Here is a 15,504-nt window from a genome sequence, read left to right as displayed (position 1 = left end):
TGTTGCTGGCTTTTTTGTTAATGTTTCCCAATAGATTCTTACCCTATATGCAGGTCAATTCTCCTGCCAGTTTCCCTAATCCAGTGATTGTCAATAAAAAGAGACATGGTCAATACTGATTTACTATTCCCTACCTCCACCCCTGTGGCCAGTTCTATGTAGCTCTGGTTGACCTGGAAATCAATATATTGACCAGATGGGCCTCTGACTCATAGAGATATACCCCTCAGCCCCCTCCTCCCTCTCTCTTTCTTTCTTGCTGCAGGTGGTGGAACATGCATTTAATATAAGCAGTTGTGAGGCAGAGGCAGGCAGATCTCTGAATTGGAGGCCAGCTTTGCTTGGTCTATAAAGTGAGCTCTAGGACAGCCAGGTCTACAACCCTGTCTTAGAAAACAAAAATAAAAACAAAACCACAAAACTAAGAAACAAAAGAAAGGCAGGAAGGAAAGAAGCAAGCAAGCAGACCAGTTCTATGTAGTCCTATCTGGCCTCCAACACATAGAGATCTACCTTTCTCTGTTCCTGGAGTACAACCACACCCAATTGGATTGACATTTGACCTTTTGTTTTTCAAGACAGGTTTCTTTATAGGGTTGACCATAATGGAACTCACTCTGAAGACCAGGCTGGCCTCAAACTCAACCATCTGCCTGCCACTGCTGCTGGAGTGCTGGAATTAAAGGCATGCACTATCACAGCCTGCTCAAGCATTTTTTTTTTTTTGTATTTGAGATACAACCTAGGTTCTAGCAGCAGGCCAGGAAAGCTTTCAATGTCTGATCTACATTCCAGCTTCACCTTTTAAGGCAGAGGTTATTACCAAGGATCTCAACACTTTTAATGGAAGAATGACCCTGTCACAGAGTTCACATATCAGATATTCTGAATATCATTATTTATATTATGATTTGTAACAGTGGCAAAATTGCATTTGTAAAGTAGGAAAAAAAACTATGGTTGGGTATTACCACAACTTGTGGAACTATATAAAAGGGTCACAGCATTCAGAGGTTGAGAACCAATGTCTAATTGAAAAAGTTAGCTGGGTTATCCAGGGCTGGCTTTCACCTCTCCAAAAACTCCTACCTAACTCCCTTCTCATAGTGCAAGGATGGTAGGCACTGAGCCTACACCACTGAGTCTAGCTGGCATTCAATCCATTCCCCTGTGATTTTTAGCAATGTTCACTAATCTTGCATTCCTGGTTGATTTTATCCACCACCAATCTTGTATTCCTCTCGGTCACTTTTATACTGGTTAGAAAAGAGGGGAAGAGCTGGGCTTGGTGGCACATGTCTTAATCCCCGCACTTGGGAGCAGAGGCAGGTGGATCGCTGTGACTTTGAGGCCAGACTGGTCTACAAAGTGAATTCAGGAAAGCCAAGGCTACACAAAAAGAAAACCTGTCTTGAAAAACCAAAGAAGAAGAAGAAGAAGAAGGAAGAAGAAGGAAGAAAGAAGAAGAAGAGAAGAAGAAGAAAGAAGAGGAGAAGAAGGAGGAGGAGGATTAGAAGACTAAGCAGAAGAAAAAAAAAAAGAAGAATAAATAAATAAATAAATAAATAATAAATAAATAAATAAATAAATAAATGGACATAGGATTGCCAGAAAGAAAAGACAGGGACACTGTGGCTTTGAGTTGAGGTGGGTGAACACATTTTACTCTTTCACTACCTCATTCATATTACACACTTGTGTGTACCTCTGTGTACTCATTGCATATAGTATTTTTCTGTTTGTTTCATTACAATTATATTACTAATACATTTTCTTTGTGAAGCCTGAATTTGCAGTGAAGAAAACGCATGCTATACATACAGCATACTTGCAAGGAACCACACCCTCATTCTTGTTCCTGGATCACTGAAAAATATCATTATGTGCTAATAAATTAAACAGCATATTTAAGTATCAACCCTTAAAAGATGAATTACCAGGACCAGCAATGACCATACATTACTTAATCCCAGCACTCAGGAGACAGCCTGGGAGGTCAGCCTGCTCTATAGAGTGAGATCCAGGACAGCCAGGGGCTACATAGAAAATCCACACTCACCATCAAACAAGAGATGTAGCAACCTCAGAACCTTGTTAAAGCCTTGTCTACATTGGGTTACACATATTTCCTCCTCTAAAGACTAGTTTATGTTTCTATGCCCCTAGTGATAATCAAATCTATGTATTTTTATTTAAGTGTGTTTACCAATGTATTCATATAAAAAACAAACGGACCAATACAGGTCTTATAGAAATCTACAGGAGGCCATATTTAGAAATTTTTTTTAGCTGTGCATGTTGGTACTTGCCTAATCGCAGCACTCAGGGAAGAAGAGAAGCAGGCAGATCTCAGTAAATTCAAGGCCAGCCTGTTGTCCTAAGCAAATTCAGGACAGGCAAGTCTACCCAGGGAAACCCTGAATCAATAAACCAAAAACATACAAACAAGCAAAAACCCAAAAAACAAATGTAGAGTTTTTTAAGACAGGTTTTCTTCATGCAGCCCTGGCAGTTCTGGAATTCAGGTTAACTGTGGCCAGACAAAGCCAGGTGTGGTAGCTCATACCCTAAATCCCAGCATTCAGGAAAAGAGGCAAGGGGGGATCTCTTGAGTTTGAGGCCAACCTATTCTACAATGTGCGTTCCAGGACAGCCAAGGCTATTACACCTCCATGTTCCCTGAGCCTTACATATAGGGATTCATTTCTAGATGTACTAATTGGGGTTGGGCCTCCCATTGTTACTTCTACATTTTTGATGAGTGTGTATTTCTGATGAAGCTACACGAATGAACAGAGAAATAAAAACCCATTTTGTTTAGGGATGAGAGCAACAATTACCTTGGTTACAAGGGTAGGTACTTTTGAATGCAATTAGAAATTATACTGGCTTAGAAAAACTTACAGCAACAGGTATTTGCAAATGTTTCTAGAGAAATTCAATTAAGTAGCTGTAGGTCACCCCTGGGCTACAAGCATCCTTTTGCACCTTGGGTCTATGATGACATATCTTGTCCTGCTATGGTGGTTCATAGGTTCTCAACCAGGTAGGGGTTTTCATTGTTTTCTCCATAGCAACTAGCATCACACCTTCGGACATACATCCTACAGGTCCAGTTCCAGCTATATCCTCACAGTCCTGTGTCAAAAGTGTGTGGTGTCTCTATCAGGACACCTTACTTTCATGTTCTGGGATGCAGCCAGAGGCAAAGGCAATATATACTTTAGATGGTCTCTTAAATTGACTATACATACATTACAATATAGACAAACTTTCATATACATAAAATGAAATAAAAGTAAATATTCACTAAACATGTGCATTTAGGGATAATTTAGTTCTTTTTCTATTTGGCCTTCTCCTGTCCATTGATTTAGCTAATACGTCAGCACAATATTGAAAAGGAGTGACATAGTGGAAATCTGTCTCTTTCTTTACTTCATTGGAATTGCTTCAATTTCTCCCCCTTTCAGGTGATATTGGTTTCCCTTATTACAGCTTTTATTTGTTTGAAATTGTTCCCTTTCCCCTAATTTTTCTAGGAATTTTATCAAAAAGGATGGTTCTGGGGCTTGTTAAATGATTATTCTGGCCAAGTCTGGTGGCTAAAAGCATTTATTCCCAGGACTATGGAGCCATAGGCCGGTAGATCTCTGTAGGACCGAGCCAAGACGGAACTGCAAAGTGAGTCCAGGCCGCCAGGATTACAAACAGAAACCCTGTATTGAAAAAAACAAAAAATGAAACAAAAAAGTTTATTTCTGCTTCTCGTGATATGATTATGGCCTTTGTCATCCAGTCCGTTATGAGCTGTGCTTTGTTTTTACATTTATGGGTCTCCACATGTTGAGTCACCCTTGCATTTCAGTGAAGAAGCCAACCTTTCATAGTGGATAATCTTTGTACATGCCTGCGTTCTGCTTCAATTATTATAGTAAGAGTTTGGGTTCCCATATTCCTTTAAAATCTTGAAATATCATTTCTGGTGTTTTTCTCTTTTTATCTGGTTTTGCTATTACTTTGATGCAGGCTTTGTAAAACTAATTTGGGAGTGGTCCTTCTGTTTATTTTTTTTCTTTCTCTTTCTCCCCACCTTCTCTTATTATTTGTTTGTTTGTTTTATTTGTTTCCCAATATGGTCTTTTTGTGTATCCTTGTCTGACCTGCATCTCCCTTCCTAGAAACAGGCTGTCCTTGGACTCACAAAGACTTCCCTGCCTGTGCCTACTGAATGCTGGAATTAACAGCCTGTACCAATCATAAATTAAGAAGGATGGAGCTGGGCTCGATGGCACAGGCCTTTAATTCCAATACACAAGAAGCAGGGGTAGTGAGGTCTCTGTGAGTTGGAGGCCAAATTGCTTTACAGAGTGAGTCCAGGAGAGCCAAGGCTACCACGAGGAACCAGGTCTCAAAAAAGAGTAAAATTAGACCCTTGAAAAGCACATCACATTAATCGACCAACTAGCTAGTTAAGTCCATGAAATGTATCTGGAGACATGACTCCTTGTTCTCTGTTCTAGGGTAAGGTCATTACAGTTGTTCTTTATTACCTCCCCTGTATATGCTCACAGGGTATCAAGTCTCTTCTCGGTAACCTGCTGTCCTTCCTCTGAGTGCCACCAGGTCTCCCCTCCAGGGGCATGGTCAAGGTGAGGCACCAGAGTATGTGAGAAAGTCATATCCCACTCTCCACTCAAGTGTGGGACTGTTCTGACCATTGGCTAGATCTGGGTAGGGGGTTAAAGTTTACTGCCTGTATTGTCCTTGGCTGGTGCCTTAGTTTGGGTGGGACCCCTGGGCCCAAATCTGCCTATCTAATGTTCTACTTGTGGTTTCTAGGACCCTCGGATCCTTCTACTTGCAATCTCCCAGCTTCTCTCATCTAGAGTCCCAATAGGATGTCCTCCCCTCTGTCCCAGTTTCCTGGTAAGTGAAGGCTTTTGTGGGACATGCCCCTTGGCTAGTATGCAGATATAAGTGAGTATATACCATTTGATTCTTTCTGCTCTGGATTAACTCATCATTATGATCATTTCTAGCTCAATCCATTTATCCCACAAAATTTCAGGAATTCCTGTTTTTAATAGCTGAGTAGTATTCATAGTGTATATGTACCACAGTTCTTTATCCATTCTTCTTATGAGGGACACTTAGACTGTTTCCATGATCTGGCTATTATTAAGGCTGGTTGGCAAATTTTAGGGCTTCCTCAAGACCCAGTTATTCCACTCCTTGGAATATACCCAGAAGATGCTCCAGCACATCATAGCATTCTAGAGGACAGGGTAGAGTCTACAGCAGCATGTTTAGATTGGCCATGCAGTGCAGAAGGTCTTTCAGTACAGCATGGAGAAGTTATTGTCATAGGAATTGACCCTGGTGAGCTGGGAGCATTGGATCACAGAAAGCAGGAGAAAACTGAGGTGGAGACTCCTCCAGGCTTCAGTACTCTAAACTCCCGGGTCTGCCGAGTGTCTTACATTATCCAGGAGGACTTGGAGACCTGTGGGATGGGTATGGATAACACTTCCCACTGAGGTATATGTGTTTCATTGACAAAGACTCTGACTCCATGACAAGTGTTTCAAATCTGACTGTGATAGATGGCAGTGAGTAATGACAAGGTTCGAATGGGGTCTTTAGGTATCTAGGAAAAAATCAAGAAATCAGTTCTGCTCATGTTGTTGGAGGTAATTATTAAGGTTGACACTGAATGGGTGAACCACATAAGCAAAGTCCATTTATACTTACAGTGAATGTCATCACCGAGGTACAGCTGATGTATCTCCTCAATCGCCAGCACAAAATGTAATAAAATGCCATCTTGATTCATGAAGAATTGCATTTGACCCACTCAGGATTTGTTTGTTGTTTTTGAGACAAGGTCTCATGTAGCCTAGCTTGGCCTCAAATTGGTAAGGCAATAAGGTTATCCTTGGCCTCCATTTTCCCCACATATACCCCTCTATGCTGGAGTTGGAATGTGTGAAAACACATCCTGCTTTTTCAATTTTATTTTCTGCTCATAGCAAAATGAGAAAGCAATAATTGTCCACTGTGGTTGACTTGATTCTTTGAGGCTATGCAAACTTCACAGATGATAGTGGAGCTCATCATTTTGTTTGTTTCCTCTTTGTTCTGAGGAAAGCAAAGGCCTTTTGGGAGTCTTCCCATTTTATATCTTTCAGTCAGCTGAGGCATGGGGATTACTAGGAGTCTCCTAATGCTCAATAGGAACTGTATCTTCTTTCAAAAACATTGCCTAAGAAAGTTGCCTAGGTGAGGAGGGATGGAGAGTTTTCCTGCAGCCCAGATTGAGTCTTTCTTTTTCTTTTTTGTTAAAGATTATTGGGTGCTTGGTGTGGAACAGATACTGTGGTTATGACACAGCTGTTGATTTCTGAACTAAAAGAGCTGGTCTATAACTCTTTGGGTAAAAGGCTGCTGAGAGCCTAGAGAGATGATGAAGTCTTTGGATGAGTGATGCTGGGGTTCTCTTAGGAGAGAAGTACTGTGAACAGGGAGGCTGTGCTAAGATTCAAAGTCAGGGACACCCAAAGTATTGTTGTATGTTAGGTCTTGGTTGGGTTAAAGACTAGGTCATTACATGATGCTGAGAGGCTTGTGAGAAGAGTGGTGTGACCTGAGTGACCAGACACCAATAGCAATATCCTGGACATTGTCCTCCATGATATTGGCAGTCTGGCCTAGGTCAAGTGGTGATCTTCTATGAGGAAACCAAGAACCCCACAAGTCACTGTCTCATGCTGCCATAACTCTTTCTTATTCTCCACCTAGAGCCTGAAGACCTGTCCCGACATAGAGATGTTCTCTGTCACTTCCTGACAGCTCTCACCATCAGACTTGAATGATCTACCCATGAGCCTGGATCAAAACTAGCTCATACCTGAACTTCAGTGGTGTAGTAGTATTCAATGTTGTTTACCTACTAGGCCTCTCCATGTTGTTCTAGAGAGAGTAGCAGCCACTCTTAAGACATTGGAGTTGGAGGATTGTAGGATGGACACTCCCAGGTCAATGCTCTTCTGTCTTCTTTGAGCCAATACAATCTGCTTTCATGAAAATGACATGCCCATGGATATCCTTGAGTGCCTTTGCTCCACATGATAAATCTGGGTCAGTTGAATTACCAAGGCTACCTGGTCCTCAGGAGAGCTCTGAAGACATTCCTTACTCTATTATAGAATGATGTGACTACAATAAACCTGAGCTGTTGGGTGCCTTCAAGGCCATGAGGAAGCTCAAGTCAGTCACTCTGTTCCATATAACTGTTCTAAAAGTCATGATCTTGTTGTTTATTTGTTGAGCTCAGATTTTGTCTTTTTTTTCTTTTTGTCTGTTTTTTCTTTTGGCAATGATGGGAGAAAGTTAGTTCTGGGCACTGAGAAAAGAGAGATGACTCTTCCAGGGAACACAGACCAGTGAATCTATGTATTGTGGGTAGGATATGATATAGGAGGTTCAGATAAGGGGGCTCAACGTTGTCATGGAGAACCATGGGTCCATGGAGACAGAAGACTCAAGTGTAATACAATTCTAATATTAAAAAATGAGTTGTGGAGTTGCATTGCTTTAATCCCAGTACTAAAAAGACAGAGTCAGGCAGATCTCTGTGAGTTTCAGATAAGCCAAGGCTACACAGAGAAACCCTGTCCCTAAAAACCAAAAAAACAAACCCAAACAAAGGAAAATCCTAAAAAAACACCTATATTCTAAAAGTCTGCTGTTACAAAAGAATAAGAAAAGAATTTCTCATTTCCCATTATCCCAGAGAACATCTCTATTGGGCTAGTGTCCAATTATAAATGAGTATATACCATGTGTATCTTTCTGGGTCTGGGTTAACTGTCACAGGTCTAGAGGAGGGGAATAGGATAAAAGAGGGAGGGAGGGGGAACAGGAAGATATAAGTGCATGGATAACAATTGATACATAATATCAACAAATTATTTAAATTTTCAAAAGAATATAATGTCTCATGAATAAAGTATTAGCTTCATGGTCAGAGCACGGGAACCTGGGTGTTCACTCTTTGATTTCTTTCTTGGACTTTAACCTGGTCACTACATTTAAGGTCTTGAGACTGTGTGCCTGTGGAGAAGGGGAACTAAGTCACTGTGCTTTCTGATCAGTCAACCAGATTCTGTGGAACCAGCGCTTGGGATTAAAGGAGTACATCATAATACTAACTGTTGTTTTGTTTTAAATCTAGGATTTGGCTATGTACCCTAACCAGGCCTCTTATTCACTCTGTGTAACAAATTTAGACAAACTTACAATCCTTTTGTCTCAGCCTCTCTAAAGTGAGTTCTTTTGGGGACAGTAGGTCATATGGCCAATGTTCAGCCATCTTGTCCAAGTCTGCACCTTTAAGTTTCTGTTTCTCTTCCAGAACTTTTCTTTTACCAGAAACTAGCTGGCCCTGTCATGGTTCAGCAGTTAGACTAGACAAAGATAGAGCAAGATAATCTGTTTGGCAGTAGGTTATGACCCTGCCTGGAATTCCCTGTTTTGAGATAGCCTGCAGATGGGTTGCCATAGCAATATGCTTCCCTGTCTCCTGCATTATAAAAACTGCTGCCTGAAAAATAAAAGTTTGAGAGCTTGATCAATATTCAGACTTGCTCTTCTTCTTTGTGTCTTGTGTGTTGTCCCTCATTCAGGTGATTCTTCTCCCGAGTTTTAGTCGAACCCCCGCTGGTCGTGGCAAGTTCTAAATTATAAGACACTTTTTAATTTTCACATTGTGCCTCCTTTTTTTCTTCACCAATGTGGACTATAGTCATCAGAGAAATATGAGGTGAGGGTAAAATACTCAACAGAGGCTTTAAACAAGCCACTGTCCCTCCCTGAGATGCAATGCCTGGATCTACAGATTCAGGGAAGTGGATGGAATGAATGGTCTTGAAATAGTTCAAGGGATGAAATTTTTTGAGACAGGAAAATATGCAAGAGATGGTCCATGTGACCTTCAGGATTAAGTTGCTGAATTCAGGTGGACACACATACGTAGAACTTGCTCCCAAGGCCTCTGACTAGCCCAGGGAGACTAATACTGCCAAGTCTCTTCGAAGCCAAACTCCAGACTGCAGCAAACATGCAAATCCATCTCTCTTGCACTCACTCCCATTCACAATACCCAGTCCCACACCCACCTTCATCCAGAGTGATACCCTGGTTAGGTACATTGTCTTTGAAGATGCTGAGGTAGCTACCCCTGGATTTCTCCTGCTCCAGAGCCTCCAGGGGTATAACCTGCCCCTACCTCATTGTAGACCTCAGCTGGTAGGGGGTGCACAGCACTCTGGGGATAGAATGGGTCTTCAAGTGGTGGGGAGGATGGTAACGGAGGCCTGAAGGGGTCAGGAGGGGAGAACGGAAGCCCCAGGGCAAAAGAGATTCCCTGTCCTCCCTGTGGATCACTAGGAAAGGGGCATGGAAGGAAGGATACTGAAGATGGGCAGAGACAGCCTGTGCTACTCCCAGTCTCAGGGAACATCGCAGGCCTGATCTACAGGATGGATGACAGGGACCCAGTCTGGGGGCACAGAGTGGGTGTGTTATAACCAATGCTTTCTGACAGAAAAGCGATCTCATAAGCATGGTCTTCATGGGGGAAAGGAGTGGTAAGAGGGCCTGGATGGTGAGAAGTTCATGTCAGTGTCAAAAAGGGGACCCGATGTGAAAGGGGAACCCTGGAGAGACGAGTCTGGCAGAGGCTCCTCCTTGAAGATCACAGGCAGGAACTGGAAACTTTGAGTAGGACTGCAATTACTTCACCCGTTGGAGATGTAGAAGTAGACCTGGACTGGCCAGAACACCTGCTTATTGCTGTACTCCAAGTTGGTGGGAGTTAGTGTCACCTCACCGCTCTGTAGCAAATTCAATACATCTTCGTCCTCACACTGTAGTTTTTCATCATGGCCTCTCTCAATAAATACCACTTTTGAGTATGGCATGAAGTTGGAACTAGTCAATACTAGCTCCTCCCATCCTCTCACAAAGCAGGCACTGGGACAGTAGGCCTCCACCTGGGGAAGCACCTGGGCAGAGTACTAGGAGCCCTCGATGGGCACTGATACCGCCTGCGCAGAGACGACTTTCCCACGGGCATGGGAACACAGAACACTAGCCACACTCGTGTGTTTTTTGCCCAATGTCTGTCTCACCCTTCCACAGCTCAATGTATAAATTCCGAAGTTTCAGGATTCCAGCACAGTCGATGTTGGCAGCCATGTTGTTCTCTGGGAGCAAGGTCATCTCCAGCACTTTGGTACCACTGACTACAGCTTCATAGCTGGCCATACCCGCCATCTTGCAGGTAATACAGTGCACCTGGTAGAAGGCATGCGGCTGCAGGCCCCTTTCATTTGCAGTGCCAATAAACATCTGTAGAGGGAGTGGTTTCTCATTGTAGCCTAGGAGCTTGAACAAGGGGTGACCTCCTGGAGCAGCCTTGAAAACTCCGCAGCTGCCCTCGCTCTCGTAGTGGACCTGGTGGTGTGCTCTGGGCTGTACCTTGATCTTCAACTCCAGCTGATCATACTGGCTGGGCAAAGGCCAGTCCAGAGAAGGTAGGGCAGAGATCCTCAAGATGGGGCTGTGTCCCCCAGTCCGGGCCTTGGACCAAGCAAAGGGAAAAGGCGCTGCTAGGTAGTCCATGCCAGCCACCTCTTTCCGCAGAGTTGGAGCAGCCACAGCATCCTCTCTTCCCTAAGGCAGCTTCCCATTACAGGAGGCAGTCTCCTGAGACCGAAGCGGGGCCACTGCCTGCTCGATAGAAGTTTTCCAGGTTTTCTGAGGGATGCTCTCAGTTGGTGTAGCACCCAAATAGTCAAAAGGGCCAGGGGAACTAGGAAGATGGGCTCCAGAATTGGAATAGTGCCTCTTGCTGCAACTAGAAGCAGGCCGGGGGAGGCTGGATTGGGCCCAGGAGCGCTGAGAAGTAGCCAGCTATCCTCCAGTGCCGGCCTCCAGAGCTCGGAGCTTCTAGACCATTTTTGTTGCATGGATCCTCCGGGTGATTATTGTCTAGGAGAAGCCCAAGGCGAGGGCAGTGGGGCGCTCAGGCAAAAGCGGAGGGCTGCTCATTAAGTTCAGACTGCACCTCATCGCATGCTACATATAGGGCTGCCTTGTCTGAGGCATCAGAGAAGAAGCTCCAGGAAGACAGGCTGCTGCTGCCAAGGATCGGGCTGAAGAAGGCGCCTCCGCCCTGCCCTCCTGCCTCTCGGTAGCCCCTAAAGCATTCTGGTGGTGGGTAATCTCTAGGGAAAGCCATCCCCCCAAGTTTCAGAGTGTCCTCTAGCGAGGTCGGTGGGTCAGGGTGGGAGAGATGGAGGTGATCTGACTGCTGGGACACTCAAGAACACGACCACCCTCGGCACTCCCGCACTCCCTCTGGCCCCCCAGCCTCATCGACCAGGCCAGTTGCCTCTTCAGGGTGGCAGGTGAAGGGGCAGGGTGGGTTGGGGACATGGTGTCTCTTATGCAGCTCTGGATGATTCAAAACTCACTTTGTAGATCCAACAGGCTGGTTTTGAACTGACAGAGACACCCCTGAGAGTTTCTGTGCATATAAGTCATCTCCAGAACTCTCTGTAGGCTAAAATTAAGAAAAATATTCAATTCATACAACTGCAAAGCAATACTCTATGAAATATAATTTAAGATAATACAAAGGATTGAATTAAAAAGAAGGTCCTATGCTGGGCGTGGTGGTACACGCCTTAAAACCCAGCAGTTGGGAGGCAGAGGCAGGCAGATTGCTGTGAGTTTGAGACCAGCCTGGTCCACAAAGTGAGTCCAGGAGAGCCAAGGCTACACAAGAAACACTGTCCCAAAAAACAAAAAAACAAACAAAACAAAAAAAGAAGAAGATCCTAACTGAGTTCCAGAATGACCCTAGAAATCTGGACAGAGCTGGATGAATCTAGAGTTCAAGGCCAGCCTTGCCTAGTTGAGACCCTGTCTCTAAAAACTGATGATAACAAAGAAATTAACATGTAAATTCCCATATGGATGACTATTTCTCATTAAAATCAAATTATATTAAACCTAAATTGTAGATTTGGAAATGTGACTATAGCTTGATGGAGATAAGGCTACAGCATACAAGAAGCCTCATTACAGAAGTGAGTTACTTGCCTGCTATCAACACTGGTGACAGAGCTCCATTTCTACAGGATCAAGTTGCACCTCCAGGCTCAAGGACTCTGGTGTTCTACTGAACCTCCTCTGAGCCTTTTTATGCAACTTCTTTCTTGCCCCTCCCCTATGAAGCCCACCTACCTTCCTCAAGCTCCTATCTGATCGGTTCAATGAGTCTCTACCCATTTCATATTATTAAAATTTGATTTTTTTTCTACTGTAGGTTGATTGACTCAGACCTTCACATGTGAAATCAAGAACACCAAACTAGACAGTCAAGATTCTGCTGGGCATGGTGGCACTGGACTTTATTCCCAGCACATGGGAAACAAAGGCAGGCACATCTCTGTGAGTTCAAGGGCAGCATGGTCTACTAAGCAGGTTCCAGGACAGATAGGGATGCACATGGAGAGATCCTGTCTGAAAAAACAACAACAACAACAACAAATGAAGAAACAAAACAAAAATAAAAAAGAAAGTCATATTTCCATTGCTTGCTTGCTTGACTAATTTTGTATGTGTATGTACATACACTTACATAGGGTATACTTCACTGTTTGTAGATTTAGTGTCTATATATGTGTTTGTTTCAGTTTGGTTTTATTTGTGTGTGTACTTGAGTAAGTACTGAATTTTGGATCAGCCAAAGGTTACATACAAAGATTTTGTCTCAAAGCAATGACGATGACAACAACAAAACAAAAACCAAACACAAACCAACCAATCAACCGAATAAACAAATAAATGCACATGAATATGTCACAGATGTGAAAGGGTTGAGCTGGGTGGTGGGTATCTGTAGTTCTAGCTATCATGAAGTTTAGTTGGGACCATGCCTTGAGCAAGAAGTTTGAATCAATCAGTATGAAGATGAATACTTTCTCTCAGAGTGTGAAAATCAACAGCAAAGCATAAGAGGAAAGTCAAACAAACATTAAAGGTTATTAATAAACCTGTGTAACTGAGCATGTGATGCAATCCTTTAATCTCCAGAAGCCAATGCAGAATCTCTGCATTTCAGGCCAGCATGATACACACAGTAACAATAAATTTCCTTAGCCATGCACAAGAGTTCATGCCTTCAACCCCAGTAGTCTGGAGGTTTATCTCTGTGAGGTCCTGCCCCAGTTGGTCTACAGAGAGGTTTCCAGAACATCTGCAATGAGACAGTTGCATGATATTTGATCCCAATGTGGTCCCTGTGGCTGTGAACTGTAAGAAACTGCCTTTGATTCCACTGTGATTCCTGAGATTGTGAACTGTAAAAAGATGTCTTTTGTTTGGAGTAGTTGAGCCCTAACACACACATTTAATATAAGACCAGTTTGTACACAAGATTTCATTTATTTTTTATTTTTTATTTTTTGAGACAGGGTTTCTCTATGTTATCTTGACTGTCCTGGACTTGCTTTGTAGACCAGGCTGGCCTTAAACTCAAAGCGATCTGCCTGCCTCTGCCTCCCAAGTGCTGGGATTAAAGGTGTGCACCACCACACCTGGCATACACAGGATTTTAAAAAGTTAATGCTAGGATTAAAGACAGATGCTTCCCAAGTGATGGGATTAAACTGTGAACCACCACACCCAACTCATTGTAACTGTAGGATTACAAACCTTCCTACCTATGCAATCAAAATGCTGGGATTACAGGTGTGTGACTCTTCACCGGGCTTAATATTTCAAATCTCTTAACTGTGTTTTCATTCCCAAACAAGAAGACTATCCTTTTTATTTAAGAGGAAAACTTTAGTCTTGTATGTTAGTCTGAACTGAATGACCAAGATGTCTAATGACCTGTTACCTATCTTCATGAGATCAGTACCTATCTTTAAGGATCAGAGGAGCTTTAGAAGAACATCAGATTCCCTGAGCCTGGAGTTGCTGCCTGATTCAGCTGAGACTAGGAGCCCTGTCACCATGTCACCAGTGTTCATATCATGTAAGTCACTCGCCTCCATCAGGAGGTTTCTTGTATGCTGGGCTACCCTTATCACCATCAAGATCCAGTTACATTTCCAATTTAGAATATTAATATTGGTGCAATTTGGTTTTAATGAGAAATGGTCATTTACATGGGAATTTACATGTTAGATTTTTTGTTCTCTTGAGTTTTTAGAGATAGGGTATGAATTAAGCTAGTCTGGCCTTGAACTATAGATCCTTCCACTCTTTCCAGGTTTCTAGATTCATTCTGGAATTCCAGTTAGTGTATTCTTTCTAATTTAGTGCCTACACAACTGGTGTTCTGCTCAGGAGCTGTCTCCTGTGCCACTGTGTTTAATCCTATTCTCCACTTTCTCTTCAGAAGGTTCAGTGTATATGGTTTTACACTGAGGTCTTTGATCCATTTGAACTTTTTTTTTGATGCAATAGAGTACATAAAGATGGCACAAACATTGTGAGATAAGCTAAGCAATGACTGGTCCAATTTGAGACCCATGTCATGAGAAGAAGCTGACACTGCATGGAGGACTAGAAATCAGAGGCCAGATGGCCCAGAGACCTAGAATAGGGCCAAGAATGATCAGATTCTGTCCCTGCCATGGCCTCTGTTGCCTGCCCTTTGATCACTTCCCCCTTGTGGGATGCATTACCAGGCCAAAGAGGAAGAGGATGCAAGTATTCCTGGTATGAGTTGGCAGGCTGGCGTCAGTTGATGCAGGAGAAGGGCTCCTCTTCTCTGAGGAGGAGGGGATAGAATTCAGAGGGGAGAGAGGGAATGAGGGTAGGACTAGGAGGAGACTAGGGTGTGGGCTATGATTGATATGTAAAGTGAATACATTTAAAAGTAGATTTAAATTTAAAAATAGAAAAATGAAGAGCAGAAGTATTCATTAAGTGTGTTAAACCTGTCTTTAAAGATGCAAACATTAAAAAAATAGAATTACAGGCTTAAAAGAGGAGAATAATTCATTTTTTCTGGGACAATTTATCCTGTCCATAGTGGTATTCTCAAAAAAGTGTATACAATCAACACCAAAGGGACACAGTAGGATGTGTGTGTGTGTGTGTGTGTGTGTGTGTGTATGTGTGTAACATTTGTTACTATACAGTAGATCCTGAGGTTGAAAGGAAATTGAGGGGATATAAAACAGTTGTTGAGGGAGGGAGAAGATGGGAAATAAATGATATAAAACAACGCTTATGAAATTATAAAACAAAAAAGACTTTTTTGGTTTTGTTTTTGTTTTAAAGAAACTGAACTAACTAACACTTTTCTTTTCACACTAAGAATCACATGCCACAAAGAATGGTGATTTAAGTTTGATCCCAAGGACACATATTTTTAAAGAAGAGAACACTTTCCCACATGTAATTTGACTTTTGTGT

At 42.8% G+C, this 15,504-nt stretch overlaps 1 pseudogene; it reads right to left on the bottom strand.

Annotated features, from left to right (window-relative positions):
* Nucleotides 1–9,144: 9,144 nt before the first annotated feature.
* LOC127186655 (nuclear factor of activated T-cells, cytoplasmic 4-like) lies at nucleotides 9,145–11,502 on the bottom strand (annotated as a pseudogene).
* Nucleotides 11,503–15,504: the final 4,002 nt, after the last annotated feature.

The sequence above is a fragment of the Acomys russatus genome, unplaced genomic scaffold, assembly GCF_903995435.1.
Source record: "Acomys russatus unplaced genomic scaffold, mAcoRus1.1, whole genome shotgun sequence".
Taxonomy (NCBI): Eukaryota; Metazoa; Chordata; class Mammalia; order Rodentia; family Muridae; genus Acomys; species Acomys russatus.
The sequence above is the reverse complement of the archived record's forward strand: the minus strand, read 5'-3'. Positions and strand labels throughout refer to the sequence as shown.